At 32.6% G+C, this 11,001-nt stretch overlaps 1 non-coding gene across 1 annotated transcript; it reads right to left on the reverse strand.

Annotated features, from left to right (window-relative positions):
* Positions 1 to 8,767: 8,767 nt before the first annotated feature.
* TRNAS-GCU (transfer RNA serine (anticodon GCU)) lies at positions 8,768 to 8,849 on the reverse strand. The gene has a single exon. It is a non-coding gene; the product is annotated as a tRNA-Ser (tRNA).
* Positions 8,850 to 11,001: the final 2,152 nt, after the last annotated feature.

Here is an 11,001-nt window from a genome sequence, read left to right on the forward strand (position 1 = left end):
TTAATCATATATGGTTCTCACGATTTTGTTCGTTTCAGCCATGAACACCGCCTGGTTTCATGAGTGCTTAGAGAATGGGCCTTTACTTTCATTCCCCTTTAAGCGGCTTACACTTCACACTCACATAGGTAATTTCTAAACGTGTAATCCTATAGACACACTATCTGGTCATATCCTGCCAGACTTAGCAAATCATTAAAAAAACCTTTAAGCTTTGTTGACTCATTAAAAAGCCTTAATGCTTTACCTCGATTTCTGAACATTGTCTTCATCACGAGAATGGGTTGAGTTATTTGACAATATTGAACCGTCATTCATAACTTTGTTTGATCTCTTTGAACCTAGCTCATGGGGTCTCCAGTCTGCTAGGTAGAGTTACCGTTATGATGACTTGTCCTAGACCTTAACCTCATTCTCTTTGATGATCTTTCAACTGCCTCTCTAGATAGGCCTTTTGTAAGTGGATCCGACACGTTATCTCTTGACTTTATGTAGTCAATTGTGATAACACCACTAGAGAGTAGTTATCTAACGGTATTGTGTCTCCATCGTATATGACGAGATTTTCCGTTATACATAACGCTCCCTGCCCTGCCTATTTCCGCTTGACTATCACAATGTATACAAATAGGTGCCAAAGGTTTGGGCCAAAATGGAATATCTTCCAAGAAATTCTGGAGCCATTCAGCTTCTTCACCGGCCTTATCTAAAGCTATGAATTCAGATTCCATTGTAGAACGGGCGATGCACGTTTGTTTGGATGATTTTCAAGACACTTCTCCACCCCCAATTGTGAAAACATATCCACTCGTAGATTTAACTTCAGATGATCCAGTGATCCAATTTGCATCACTATATCCCTCGATCACGGAGGGGTATTTGTTATAATGCAAAGCGTAATTTTGGGTATATTTGAGATACCTCAAAACTTGTTTCATTGCCATCCAATGTATGTGATTGGGATTAATTGTAAACCGACTCAGTTTACTAATAGCACATGCTATATCTGGTCGTGTAAAATTCATGATATACATCAAACTTCCCAATACTCTTGTATAATCCAGTTGTGAGTCACTTTCACCTTCATTCTTTTGAAGTACATAAATCACGTCAATTGGAGTCTTGGCAATTTTGAAATCCAAATACTTGAACTTGTCAAGTACCTTTTCAATGTAGTGAGACTGTGATAATGCTAGACCTTGTGGAGTCTTGTGAATTCTGATTCCTAAGATCACATCAGCAACTCCTAAGTCTTTCATATCGAATTTGCTAGCCAACATGCGCTTAGTAGCATTTATATCTGCCATGTTTTTGCTCATTATCAACATGTCATCAACATATAAACAAACAATGACTTTATGACCTGGAGTGTTTTTAATGTAAACACATTTGTCGCACTCGTTGATTTTAAACCCACTTGCCAATATTGTTTGGTCAAATTTGGCATGCCATTGTTTGAGTGCTTGTTTAAGTCCATAAAGTGACTTAACAAGTTTGCACACTTTCTTTTCTTTATCAGTTACCACAAAACCCTCAGGTTGTTCCATGTAAATCTCTTCCTCTAATTCTCCATTTAAGAAAGTTGTTTTAATACCCATTTGATGGATTTCAAGATCATACACGGCCGTTAGTGCCACTAACACCCTAATAGATGTTATCCTCGTTACTGGCGAGTAAGTGTCAAAGTAATCAAGGCCTTCCTTTTGTCTATAACCTTTGACAACAAGTCTTGCCTTATATTTTTCAATAGTGTCATCAGCTTTCACTTTTCGTTTAAAGATCCATTTCGAACCTAAAGGCTTATTTTCCAGAGAAAGATCTACCAATTCCCATGTATGGTTATCCAAAATTGATTGAATCTCACTATTGACTGCCTCTTTCCAAAATGCTGAATCAGAAGATGACATAGCTGCTTTAAAAGTTTGAGGCTCATTTTCAAGCAAGAATGTCACAAAATCTTGTCCAAAGGAAGTAGATGTTCTTTGACATTTGCTACGCCTTGGATCTTCTATACTTGGAGTATTTTCCTTTGGTTTTTCCCGAGGTCGTTTAGGTCTTTCACTTAACGACTCACATTCAGTTTTATACGGATAGATTCTTTCAAAAAATTCAGCATTATCTGATTCCATTACCGTATTAACGTGAATTTTGGGATTATCGGATTTATGAACCCAAAACCGACATGCTTTACTATTTGTAGCATATCCAATGAAAACGCAATCAACAGTTTTTGGTCCTATTTTAACCCTTTTAGGTAAAGGAACTTGTGCCTTTGCTAGACGCCCCCACACTTTGAAATATTTCAAGTTGGGTTTTCTTCCTTTCTATTTTTCATATGGAATAGATTGCGTTTTGCTGTGGGGTACTCTGTTGAGTATTCGGTTAGCTGTAAGGATAGTTTCGCCCCACAAACTCTGCGATAATTCGGAACTTATTAATAAAGAATTCATCATTTCCTTTAATGTCCGATTTTTCCTTTCCGCAATTTCATTGGATTGAGGTGTGTAAGGTGCAGTAGTTTGATGGATAATTCTATATTCCGAACACATTTCTGCAAATGGAAATTTATATTCTCCACCCCTATCACTTCTAATCATTTTGATCTTTTTATTTAATTGATTCTCCACTTCATTCTTGTATTGCTTAAATGCTTCAATTGCTTCATCCTTACTATTAAGCAAATAAACATAACAATATCGAGTGCAGTCGTCAATAAAAGTAATAAAATACTTTTTTTCGCCTCGAGATGGTGTCGATTTCATATCACAAATGTCAGTATGAATTAAGTCTAAAGGATTTGAATTCCTTTCAATAGACTTATAAAGATGTTTTACAAACTTAGACTCAACACATATTTGACATTTTGATTTATTACACTCGAATTTAAGCAACATTTCTAAATTAATTAACTTTCGCAAGGTTTTGTAATTGACATGTCCTAAACGAATATGCCATAAATCATTTGACTCCAATAAATAAGAAGAAGCAGCAATTTTATTCATACTGTCAACAACAATTACATTTAGTTTGAAGAGGTCCTTTGTGAGGTAGCCCTTTCCAACATACATTTCATTCTTGCTTACAACAACTTTATCAGAAACAAATACACATTTGAATCCATTCTTAACAAGCAAAGAAGTAGAAACTAAATTCTTCCTAATAGTAGGAACATGAAGAACGTTGTTGAGCGTTAACACCTTGCCGGAAGTCATCTTCAGGAATATCTTCCCATAACCTTCAATCTTGGCTGTTGCAGTATTTACCATGGAAAGCTCTTCTTCGGGACCAGCAGTAGAGTAAGTCGCAAATGCTTCCTTGACAACACAAACATGTCGAGTGGCTCCAGAGTCAATCCACCACTTCTTCGGATTTTCAACTAGGTTGCATTCCGAAAGCATTGCACACAGATCATCAATGTCATCATTCTTCTCCACTATGTTGGCCTGTCCCTTCTTCTTATACTTTTTCAGGAGACGACAATCAGGGGCTTTGTGATCGATTTTTCCACAATTGTAGCAGCTGCCCTTGAATTTCTTTTTGTTCTGCTCCTTGGTCTGTCCAGAAGACCTCTTTCTCTTCTTACTTTTTGGAGCAATCTCCTCAACGATATTAGCTCCCATGATCGTTGAATTTCCACGAGATTTCTTCTCGGCTGTTTTGTTGTCTTCCTCAATCTTGAGACGAATCACAAGATCTTCCAACTTCATTTCTTTGCACTTGTGCTTAAGATCGTTCTTGAAATCTCTCCACGAAGGAGGAAATTTTTCAATCATTGCAGCCACTTGAAATGTTTCATTCACGACTATACCTTCAGTAATAAGGTGATGAAAAATAAGTTGAAGCTCCTGAACTTGGGTTCTAACAATTTTACTGTCTAGAAACTTGGCAACCACGAACTTCTTCAAGCATGCATCTTCAGTCTTGTACTTCTTCTCAAGTGTGTCCCATAATTCTTTCGAAGTATTCATCGCATTGTACACATTGTACAAGTCATCATCTAAAGCGCTTAAGATATAGCCTTTACAAAGAAAATCTGCCTGCTTCCACGCCTCAACAATCATGAATTTTTCGTTGTCCGGCATGTCCGCAGCAGGCACTGGAGGTCCTTCACTAGTGAATTTCTGCATACCAAGTGTGGTAATCCAGAAGAATACCCTTTACTGCCATTCTTTGAAGTTGGCTCCGAAAAGTTTTTCCGATTTCTCTGCCGGTGGAACAACAGTCCGGCTTGACGAGGCTATCGTCGTTGCCGCAATAGTCGCAGAAGAATTTTCATTATCAATTGCCATTTCTCACTGTAAACAACAGAAGAGTTCAATTAATGGCAAAATCAGAACAGTAAATAATACTGTTATTAACAAAAACAGTATCTATTATAAATAAAATCGAAGTTTTTATATACTGTTTCACAGAAAAACGATGAAGTTTTTATGTTCTTCAAATCGTTTTACGAATTTCAATATTCTGATGAAGTTTTTATATCTTCAAATCAGAATAGTAAAATTTAGAAGGAGTAGAAAACCACATAGGTTTTAATCTCCACAAATAAAATACAGAATATAAATAAAATAATTTCCTTAAGAATGTTATAATTCTGTACTGCTGTAATAAACAATTAAACTTTCTGAAAAAATAAAAACAGAAAGTTAGTAATACTTGTTTAACAAAATAAATTCTGAAAAAAATAGTATAGGAATAAATCGAGCCCTCTGAATACACAGTATGTCCTTAAGAAAATTATTCCCCTCAAGTACCCGAGGTGTTGGAATATATCCTCCCAGGATAGAACGATTTAACTCACCGGAGTGTTGGTACCAAAACGCCGGTGAACAGCGAGCCACTCGAAGGCTGTAAAACACACTGGAATTTTTGTGCAGAAGAAGAAGAAGAAGAAGCTCAGAAAATTTCGTAAGGAAAGATTCCGGGATTCAAACTCTATTTATAGAGTTGCTGGCATTGTTTCTGAAAAGGTTTGCAACCTTTCAGAAACAGCCATGGCTGTTGGAAAAGGGTTGTTTGAAATATTGCGGAAAAAATATATTTAAAATAATCCGGAAAAGAAAACGGGTCTGACCGAACCGGGTCGCGAGATTGAATTTTTCGTTAATTATTTAATTGAATAATTGAAAGGAATTTAATCAATCAATCTTTGACCGAAGCCGAAGCCGAAGCCGAGCGAGCGACGACGACGGCGGCGCGAGGCTTGCCTTTTTCTTAACTCTTTAAGAGCTAGAAGAAGAGCAATTATATATATACCCATCAAAAGCCTTTTCTTCCTCCGATATGGGACAATGTCCCTTTGCCAAGGGAAACTCAAATATTTTATTTTTTCTCCATTTTTCATTCACCCTTTTTAAGCTACACAAGCTTAAAATCCCAACAATTAAAACACATAAATTGAAACGTAGAGAATACAAAAATACAAGTTTTAATTAGAATAAAATGACTCATGACATATAGGAGTCTAGAGAAGCGGAGCTAGGAGAAGAATAAAGAAAATCCTTGAAATAAGTTGAACCTTAATCCACTTAGATATAAAGTGAAAGTGCTATTTTTTAAAACAAAAATTACAGAATTAAGAATCTTACACTAGAGAGAATACTATAAATTGCTATTTTTATTTAAAACTATTTAAAATTGTGAAGAAAGAACATACTCTCATTCAATTTATTACTTGCCTTTATTATTTTCTTAAACTTCATGTTTAATCAAATTATACAAACAAATGGATGGATGAAGCAGTAAAATAGTTGACTTCTCCAAACAGCAATAGTGTTATATAAATGTACTAGATTTTATTTATATATATATATATATATATATATATATATATATATATATATATATATATATATATATATATATTAACTTGCTTATTTATATCTTTATTTTTTTTCTTTTTTAGTTCAAATTATTATTTTAAAATTAAGTGAGAAGGAAAGGAGAAATATGAGGAGAATTATAAAATAGGAAATCGAACTCTTACTAATAAAAAAAATTCAAATAGCCAACCAATTGAAATATTAAAATTCCTTCTTTAGTTCAAGAGGGGTCAAAAGCAATTTAATACCTTATCTTGTTACTTGAGGCATCTGACTTTTATGGTAAGTTGACTGCATTATCAGTTTTTAATATTACCTCTTACTTCGTTCGAAAAAAGAAAGAAAACAAGAAAAGAAAAGAGAGAGCCACTATGTTCAACCCAGTCTCTAAGCGAATTAGAGCGGCCGGTCTATATATAGTGGAAAATTGCCTCAACTTGCATTATGTGAGTTAGAGCGGCAGGAAAAAAGTGACTTTTAAGCATAACTATTTTTTTTTTAGTTTTTGAGCTTATTTTACAAACAAACAGTAATGTGTTTGAATAGAAGTGTTTAAATTTAAAAAAAAAAACTATTAAAATATTTGGTAAACAAGTGCTGATAAGTATTTTTTTTCTATTAAAATGATCGAGATGCCCTTAAAGTTGTCAACACTAAAAATAAGTTTATTGATGCATTTTTAATTTTAAATTAACTCAAATGCAGATTAATTTGTGTATCAATTCGGTTTAATTTATAATACTTATTAGATAAGATTATTTTAATTAATATAAAGTACTTATTAGGTAAAACATCAATTAATATACTTAAATTATATAAACAATTCATATAATATTACCACTAAGTAAATAAATTAACGTAAAGTACTTTTCAAAATCGAAGAACCGTGTAAAAGTTACTTTCTTGCCTTCTGCTTTCATTTTTGATTAGGCAAATAAATCAAAAATGGAATCTGAAGGAGTTAGAAAGCTTTTGAAGTTGAGAAACAAGTATTGCTAATCAATTTAAAATGTTCCTGAGGTTATGATACCAGTTAGGAAGAAATGGGAAGAAAAATAAACAGGTTAGAGGTTTTATTAAGAGAGTGTACTTTGGTAATTGTAGAAGTATGTAAGGGATAATAGGGTAAATTATGTGGTCAAACTCAGGTAGCTTTTAAGCCCAAAAAAAAAATAAGTTGAGATAGACCAACTTATTACTTTTGGCTTGTTTTTAATTTTTTTTGGCTTAAAAGTACTTGACTTTTTGTATTTGCCAAACACCAAGATAAGCTAAAAAGTATTTTAAGCTAGTTTGACGAAATTTTAAGCCAATCCAAACATCCTCTTGATGAAACACTTATTGCAGCTTGATTCGGAATTAAGAAACAAAGACGCAATAAAAAAATTAATTAACACGACTTGGTGGCACAAGATCTAGATCATTATATCCAAAACTATTCGATTTTTAAATATGAACCATCAGGACATCTCATACAAGACAAGTAATTCGCACATTTTTAATTACCCAAATTTTAAAGTCAAAATTTTTATAATTTTAATTAGTATAAGATAAGATGATCTCATTAAAGTTATAATAATAGGTTTGAACTTGATGAAAATGCCAATTATCGATTTAAAAATGTATCATTCTACAATATTTTGGCAATTTGAAAACAAAGGAAAATCATGAAGTCAAAAAATGCCACTTGAAAAAGTTAAAAGGGCAAGGTTGAAAAATGAGGAAACCTAAAGAGTTTTCTGTTAAACGTCACATTAAATTAATTAATTAGGGGCCAAATGATAACGCTTGACTTGGACTCCACCTTTTGTGACCTTTTCTATGTCACCAAAACATAAATGAAAGACGAGATTGAGAGAAACTATAAAAAAAAAAGCATCAAAGAAAATTCAACTGACACGTGTCATTATCTAAAGAATCGCCAAGAAGCTGGAAAGACCCGACCGAGTCACCGCGTCTTGAAATATCCTCGGGAGTTTTTCAGGGAAGGGCTACTTGGGGAAGGTGTTGATTGACTTTTCTAATTGTCAATTTCTGCAACAATAACAATAAAGGAGAAAGGTAATTTATACGCAAATCTTACTCTTAATTTTTATCTCATTAAGATAAAAATATTATTTTTGATAGAACATCAACTAAAGAAAAAATATTTTAAAAGAAAACTGGTAGTGAAGAAGCCATTGGAAAGCATTAAAGAAAGCGTTAAAGAAAGCGTTACAAAATAATTGAAGATACGAGAATAACAACAGCAAAGGAGAAGTATCAACAAGACAAGACGAGACTATTATCTTAAAGTAATAAGATAATCGAAGTACTGAAAAAATAAGACAAGACGAGAATAGTATTAATAATACTAATATGAAAAGAAAAGAAGATAATGAGCTCCTAACTACCCCCAAGCCTCTCTTACAGTAAAGTGAGACAGTGCTCGATTACCTACTAATCTTCTTTCCTAATTCGATTAATATAAATTTTTCATGGAAAAGTGCTAATTTGCATCATGAAAAAAATTTCCATTTTATGATAAATTATTCACTAGGCTCAATTTTTCATTATTTTTCGTTTTACTTTATGTTATTGTTTTTCTAGTAGTTTGTTTTAGAGCAATGATATTTTTTATGTTTTAAATAATCTAATTTTAAATTTCTCATTTTGCGGTAAATGGTATGTCTAATAGCTAAAAAATATTATATTACTAAATTTAAACTTATAAATTTTAGAAGAAAAAAATACTTTTCATGAGTTTTTTGTCTGAGTTAAACTCCAAAAGATAAATGAAAATGGAATGGACCTTTTCTTGTGTTGATTTCTGACCAAATAATAAAAATAGGTTATATAAAAGGTCACCAAGGATTACAAGAAGGAACAGCTTGGCATTTTCTTACGTGGCAGATTGTTACTCCAAATTTGTTGATTATTAAAAGTTGACAACAGAAAAAGGAAATCGTCGCCTGAGAGATTCGAACTCTCGCGGGGAAACCCCATGTACTTAGCAGGCACACGCCTTAACCACTCGGCCAAAGCGACTTGTTGAATGGAAACGTAGTTTATTACTTTTATAACTTTCTTTACTCCTTTAAAATAACTTATCTATTTATTTATTTTGCTGCTATAATAATAAACTAGGATGAGACATAGGTGTTATTGTTGTATTCTTCAATAATAATGTACTGTAACACGCTAAATTTTGGTCTAGAAAGTAGGCAATATACTCCCAACTTTCAATATGTAGAAAATGGGGATCATAAACGGAGAAGCAAAAAGAATTAGAAATAGCTTGATTTACAACTGGTAATTGAAAAATAGCAACAATTTTAAAAGTAATCGAAATTTAGTCACCCTTTCATGTAAAGATAAAATATGAATAAAAATACCCTTAAAAATCTAGAAAAATCCCAGCATAATAGAGTTCGATTTTTTTACATATGAGATTCCAGCATAATGTGCTGAAATTTCATAATGTGCTGGAGTTACAACATAATATGTTGGAAGTTTATACACATGAGCTCCATAATCCATCATATTATGTTGGTACTTTCCGTATTTTAACTAAAACAATGACTATTTTTTAATGACTTTGCAACCGAAAACTGGCTAGCTCATACTATTTTCACAAGGAAAGGAGGGTTACCTTACCTGTTTGGACTAAATTCAAACTGTAATATAGTCAAACCTCTTTATAACAGTCACTCTCTACAATAATACTTCACTATAACGGTCAAGTTTTTTTTTTGAACTAATTTTTCATGTTAATTTTATAATATATATTCTCTATAATATCACTTCACAATAGCAGTCAAAAAATATCGAAATATACATGACTATTATAGAGAAGTTTGACCGTAAATAAAAGTCATAAAACAGATTCAACACCATAAAAAAGGATTCCCCTGCACAAATTCTCCACCGGCTAGTGTGATGAACACCTCGTCTTTTTCTTGCTTTATTGGCAAAATTGTTCTCAGAATATTATCATGTTATAGCATCAAGTAAAGTTGAGTTCTTAATTATTGTAACCAAAAATTCCTCGCCCCAACTTGACAATACCAAATTTGTTTATGCTAGGCAATATACCATTTACTTCTTGGATTGTTCTTCCTCTTTTGGAAGTATATATAAATATGTGGAATCAAAAGGGTATCTAAGTATTTAAAAATGAGATATGCAATAAGTACTAAGTCAGTCAAATTACACTATGCATGTAACTAAATCATTTTACATCATGAGTGGATATGACAAACACAAACATGATCAAAAAATGATTTGTTAAGGGAAGAAAATTAGTGCAATTATATATTCTTCCTTTTCAGTCAGAAGTTAAAGCAAATTAATGGAAAACCTTTAAACTTATAATCCTCAACCTTATCCATATTAAACCACTTCTATATTAGCAAATGACAGAAAAGAAAAGAAGTCTATTCTTCCTCTTTAGGTTATATATTGCCATTTTCACTATTCAAAAGACGAGTATATATACAAATCAAAGACTCAGTATTATTCTCATTGAAACACACTTTAGTTGTATATGAATATGAATTTCATCCAACACAAAACCCTCTTCTTTTTCCTCTTCTTGGCATTAAACTTTACACAAAAAATAAATGGAGCTGCAGTTCACATTCATATAGTCAATGGTTTACCTGCAAATTCTCCTACATTAACAATTCATTGTGCATCAGGAGATGATGATTTAGGGTACCATGACCTTCCTATATATGGGGATTTTAATTTCTCATTTCGTGAGAATATTTGGGGAAGAACTCTTTACTTTTGTCATTTTTGGTGTGGCTCAAAAGATAAAAGGTTTAATGTGTTTTTTGATTCTGATGGGAGTACACCTTCTGGTCCATTTTATTATTTGGTTAAGGATGATGGATTTTATTTAGCTAGAAGGGATAATCCTGCTCCTGAAGACTACTCTATGTTTGAGACTTGGTAAATGTAGGAGCAATAATGAATTTCCAATTCTCTTATTTATGGAATTGTAGGCTTTATTTTATAAAAACATTCATAGTTATGCATTGATGTAAATTAGTATCACCATTTTATCATCATCATAAGATTAGTGTTTAAAAGAATAGTAAGTATGGTGCATTTTTACGCTTTGAAATAATCGAATCTCAAGGTGAGTAAAAGTCTGTTTGGTCAAGCTATCAAAAATTATCTATTTTGAAAAGTA

The sequence above is a fragment of the Nicotiana tomentosiformis genome, chromosome 5 (genome assembly GCF_000390325.3).
Source record: "Nicotiana tomentosiformis chromosome 5, ASM39032v3, whole genome shotgun sequence".
In the NCBI taxonomy this organism is placed as follows: Eukaryota; Viridiplantae; Streptophyta; class Magnoliopsida; order Solanales; family Solanaceae; genus Nicotiana; species Nicotiana tomentosiformis.